The sequence below is a fragment of the Microtus oregoni genome, unplaced genomic scaffold, assembly GCF_018167655.1.
Source record: "Microtus oregoni isolate MIOR12 unplaced genomic scaffold, Mior012 000001F_ref0000356, whole genome shotgun sequence".
Classification (NCBI taxonomy): Eukaryota; Metazoa; Chordata; class Mammalia; order Rodentia; family Cricetidae; genus Microtus; species Microtus oregoni.
In genome coordinates, this window is record NW_024543060.1 from 74,311,064 (window position 1) to 74,317,063 (window position 6,000).

Below are 6,000 nucleotides of genomic sequence, written 5' to 3' on the forward strand. Positions count from 1 at the left end.
GTAGTTGGCAAGACCAACCTTTATAGGTCTTCCTTGTACTAAACTGGTTTCCTGTGTCCTCAGCTGCCTAGGGAGAACTGCCATGTCTGATCCTGCCATCCTGTCCCAGAGGGCTCTACAATAGGCATCTGAACAGGGACAAGATCAAGAGAAGAAGGCAAAATAGATAGCCAAACTGCTTTGAAAAATGTAAACCATGACACAAATAATCTTACATTGCTTTTGTCTGCCAGGGATAATTTGAAAGTACAGTAAATTTCGGGTTTTCCTACAGCGTCCACAAAAACCAGCACAAACTTGGCCACATAAAACAACACACATTTATTGTGGGGCATTCTTGCAGTTCAGAAGTCTGACAGGGACCCAGGGGCCCACAGTCAAGGTATTGGTACATCTGGTCCCTTCCGGAGGATCCAGGTGGAAATCCATTCCCTTCCTGTTTCCAGCACATAGGAGGGATTACAGGCTCTGGCTTGTGTTCTTCTGCTCCATCTTCAAAGCCAACGGTTGCCTCTTACGTTTCTTCTCTCTAGCTCTCTCACACCAATTAGGAAAGCATTTTCCTTGTTGCTGTTGTTTTCGTGTTTGCTTTTTGAGAGAGACATTTACTGTGTAGTTCAGATTGACTTTAAATTCATAGACCCCATAGACCATCATAATTATTCAGGTCAATTATTTATTTGTTTGTTTGTTTGTTTATTGAGACAGGGTTTCTGTATGTAGCCCTGGCTGTCCTGGAATTTGCTCTGTAGACCAGGCTGGCCTCAAACTCAGAGTTCTGCCTCTGCCTCTGCCCCTACAGGGCCGGGATTAAAATCGTGAGTTGCCACCACCCAGCTCCATTCAGCTATTTTTTAACTGCCTGTGGAAAGCTCTCACATTCCCATGACCTTGGACATCTTTAAGGTCATGACCTCATCGAGTAAAATAAATGATCAATCTCACTCTCTTAAACATCTGTAGATGACTAATAAAACATTTTAAACTACAGATGGGATGACACATACCTCTCAAATATTTTTGCTGGCTCGTGATCCTTGAATGTGCCAGCGGTGTTACTTCTTCTACTCAACACCATTCTCTAGAGAGCCAAACATGCCATTTCTTTACTCCATTTAGTTTCTGATTAATTAACAAGTAACCAGTGTGGATAGATATTTTTCTCCATCTGGCTGTCCCACTGGACCAGTTTCTCTCTGCCCACTGGGTCCCTGCAGCCGCTTATGAAATAACCACTCTGAGGCTTATTATCAGTTAGAATTGTTTGGCCAAGGGCTTAGGTTTCTTACTGGCTAGCTCTCTCTCTCTTATAAATTAGCTATTTCTACTGGTCTGTGTATCACTACATGGCTGTGGTGTTACCTTTGTCCTGGCATCTTTCTCCTTAGGGTGCTCTTGGTATCTCTCTTCTTGGGAGGCTACCTACTTTCACCCCGACTCCACCTTCTCTCTTTCCCTATCTTTGTTTCAATTTTCCGCCTAAGTATATTCTGCCTGGCCATTGGCTGAAACAGCTTTATTCATCAACCAATAAGAGAAACATATAGTCACACTATACAGAAGGGCATCCTATATCACATTAGCGTACAATTCCATCATCCTCTACCCTCATCCTGCCTTTCTTCAGAAGATATGACTATGGCATACTATTGTTTTGTTTGTATGTTGCCTGCTTGTGTGTGTGTGTGTGTGTGTGTGTATGTGGAAGGGGGATTGTATCCACGTAGACTGAAGTTTTCATCTACTTATTCATTGCCATCCCCAACATTTAGAACACTGTCTGGCAGCTGCTAGCATAGTGGCCCTTCAATAAATTCTGGACAAGAAGTCGTTAACGATTTCACTCGGATAGGATTAGTAATGTTATGATGACTAATTAAGAATAAGCTGGCTAGCGTGTTTGATGTGTGTGCTTTTGTGTTTTGTTTCCTCCCGCCCCCAGAACTGCACTATTTCATTTTGGCAGGTCTTAAAAGACAGTCTTCAAGGTTTATCAACCACGTTAGCCAATTTCCAGATAAGGATCCTTAGCCATTGACAAACTGGTGGCTTCAAATCCTGCTTGCCCTTTTGCCGTTCAAAACTCTTGCTTTTTTTCTTCCATGGAGAATTATTGAAATCTATTCTTTCAAGCTGCAGAAGAAAAATGCAGATAATTGCTGTTACAATAAGTGCAAAAGCAGCAAATATGACCAATTTTCTTCAGTTCATTTAACCCCTAATCAACTGTCAAGCAAAACATCCTTCCAAGTTAGCAAAGCGTGGGGCCTCCTCTCTCTCTTCGCTTGTATCACCTCGCAAGTGTTTCAGGGAATGAGATAACTGCTCACCACTGTGCAGAAGGAAATCGGGGGTTCAGTGGGGAGGGTTGGGGGAGGATTACATCTTACTGCTCAGCTGTATGTCATTCCTTGCTGACTCTGCTGGAGTTGTCAGCCTCGACTTTCAGATTGTATTCTCTCTTCAGCCATAAAGACATTGGATAGTTCAAGCTTCACGCAATCAATTCCCTTTTTTCTCAAAATCACACTCAACTTGCTATTGTCTTCTTCTATGCTATGAAGAAACATCAACTATTAAAGAAACTTCCAAACTGCCAAGAGTCTCTATTTTCTTTCTAGAAAATATTGGGAGGGGAGTGTCTTTACCATCCATGCTACTATGTGTACTATGGTCTGTAGTGCCTGTATTACGTGTACTATGGTTTTTGTTTTTTTGGGTTTTTTTTTTTTTTTGGTTTTTCGAGACAGGGTTTCTCTGTGGTTTTGGAGCCTGTCCTGGAACTAGCTCTTGTAGACCAGGCTGGTCTCGAACTCACAGAGATCCTCCTGCCTCTGCCTGCCAAGTGCTGGGATTAAAGGCATGCGCCACCACCGCCCGGTTTGACGTGTACTACGGTACTAAGCCTGAAGCGTATGCCATGGGACCATTCACAAACTGGAGAGGAGCCTGGAGATTGACACAGACACACACACATACAGAGACAGAGACACGGGTCATCCTTGAATTCCCCAAGAATGTCCCCTTTATTGTGTTCCAGGGCAGCTTATGTAGAGATCCTTAACCGCTAGCCACGCCCCAGCCAAACCCACCAGAAACCACTCTCCTGCCATCAAGAAAGCCTGAGGGTCTCGTGCTCAGAGCAGCTGCAAGCATAGGAAAAACAAGTTGTTTTACAGGAAATTCAGGATCTGGGGATCCACAGCCCCCAACAGATGTCTACGTTGTTGTCCACGAGCTAGTTATGTGGCTTTTTTTTTTTTTCAAAACAAGGTTTCTCTGTAGCTTTGGAGCCTGTGCTGGAACTAGCTCTAGTAGACCAGGCTGGCCTTGAACTCACAGAGATCTGCCTACCTCTGCCTCCCGAGTACTGGGATTAAAAGCGTGTGCCACCACCGCCTGGCAGTTATGTGGTTCTTTTTTGTTTGTTTGTTTGTTTTTGTTTTTCGAGACAGGGTTTCTCTGTGGCTTTGGAGCCTGTCCTAGAACTAGCTCTGTAGCTAAGCCGGGTGGTGGTGGCGCACGCCTTTAATCCCAGTGCTTGGGAGGCAGAGGCAGGAGGATCTCTGTGAGTTCGAGACCAGCCTGGTCTACAAGAGTTATGTGGTTCTTAAGGTCACAAGAAAGCAAAGAGAGAAATCAGACCTAAAGACCATTGCAAAGTTGGAAAGGAATATCATAACTCACAAATTAAAACAGTACCAATACTAAATGTTCCCTGCGAGATATTGGAAGGCTGGAGAGATGCCTCAGCAGTTAAGAGTGCTTGCTGTTCCTCCAGAGAACTGGAGTTAACACCCACATCTGATTGCTCACAACTGCCTATCATTCCTATAACGGATAGGTTCTTTTGGTTTCTTCGAGCACCTGCACACACACACATGCACACACACACACACACACACACACACACACACACCATAAAATACAAAATCAGAAAACATACGAGCAAAAGACGAGCCAGATATTTTTTTAAATGCCCAAACGAAGCATTATGAGACAAAAAGAAAAAATCTACAAAAATACCATTGAGTTCATTTCATGTTAGCAGTCTACTACAGGGCATGGTGCCTGCCCTTAAGTGTGTTTATATACCAAGTCAGACTCCAATGGAGAGAACGAATTTTTCTTTCCAAGTGGCTGTGAATTAGAGATGGCTTCTTGGTGAGGAATGGGAGTTCGTGTCCACTCCCCTCTCAGGACTGGGACCCTTTCTGGCTTGGACCTGTGCATGCTGCCACAGTCCCTGTGGGTTCACTGGGTGGCTTTTAAAAGACAGGAACACAATTCTTCAACATAGCTTCTCTCCACCAGGGCCATGTTGACCCCCTGCCCTTCAAATGGGAGGACTTGACGTCTTGCTTTGTGACCAGCCCCTTAGGTCATGTGAGTCTAAACCTAAGGACTGAGTGAGTGCCGGTCTACTGAGGAGGGTGAGAGGGAACGCCTGGGGGCTTGGAAACCTCCCTGGGTGTTTAATTTAGCCATCTCTCCTTTTGGAATTCATGAGATTGAAAAGACAGTCTCCTAGAATGTCAAGCCTGTATTAGTTGTCAGAGTTGTACTTATAGTCCAAGCGTTCTTAACTTGTCTTGTTTTCTTTTAGATAGTTATTAAGCCTTCTAAAACCATCCATTGGAATGACTACTTTCTCCTATTCCAAAATCTTCTGGATATCTTGATATCTTTCTGGATTTTATATTTTATTCCACTGGGTACCTGGATAGTAGTGGCCATCTATAGGATTTTTTTAAAATTTGTGCATGAGTGTGTATGTGTGTGAGTGTGTGTTTTCCTGTTTGTTTTCTAAGGAGAGATAAAAAGAAGGCGTGGAGTCAGATGGGGAGGAGGTGAGGAGGATCTAGAAGGAGATGGGGGAGGGAAAACTGTGACCAGAATCTATAGTATGAAAAAAAATTTTATGGTTCAGTGGTTAAGAGCATTGCCTGCTCTTCCAAAGGTCCTGAGTTCAATTCCCAGCAACCACATGGTGGCTCACAACCATCTGTGATGAGGTCTGGTGCCCTCTTCTGGCCTGCAGACATACACACAGACAAAATATTGTATACATAATAAATAAATAAATATTTTAAAAAAAATTTTTTAAAAAGGAGCCATGCAAAATTCCTTCTGGATCTCATTGGCTGGCACACACATGACCATTCCTCGCTGCCAAGGATGTGGGGTAAACTAGCAACTGATGTTTTCAAACTCTGCTCAGATGAAGGTGGACTAGGGGAAGGGGACAAGAAATGGAGACAAATAGCCAATCAGACTCCTTGGTGTATATGACATGCAGACTTCCCATCATGATGAGAACAAAAGCCTCCCCCTTTGCTACTGTCACTCACTCCAGTTAGGAACGGCCGAATCCTACTGAGAGATAAATGAACACAATGCTCTGGACTCTAGAAATGCCAAAGGATGTACTTTCTCTTACTGATTTTGAAATTCTTTGCCATATTCACTGGTGGTCTCTCTGTGCTGGACTTTTGGTTATTTTTAGCAACAAATAGTCACACATTGCTACTCTTGATCTTTTTCTCTTTCCATAGGTGGGGAGGGGAATGAAATCCTGGGGACTTTTTAAAACGTTTGAATTGAGTTTTTCTATGTTACATTTTGAAACTTTAAAATAAGGGAAAGAGGAGATCCTGTTTCACTCAGATACCTCCAGGATACACGAGACCAGCGTGTGTGCTCTGTTAACCTTCTCTCCTCCTATTAAAACTATTCTTGAGCAGCTATTCACCTGCAGCTGACGACATTCCCAACACAGACCCCGGAAAGAGGGAAACATTGTCCAAACCAGCACATTGAGAAAGATTCCTTTTTCCTTATAGCCTTTCTCTTATTGAAGGAAATCAATCACTGAGTGCCTAACAGTGCCAGCCCAGATGACAATCTGACTTTATTACATCAGAGGTATATTTGAAGAAGAGGTTTGTGGACAGATGTCTCCTTGGCGTCTTTGTAAGTGGGAGGAAAGGAACCATTGTG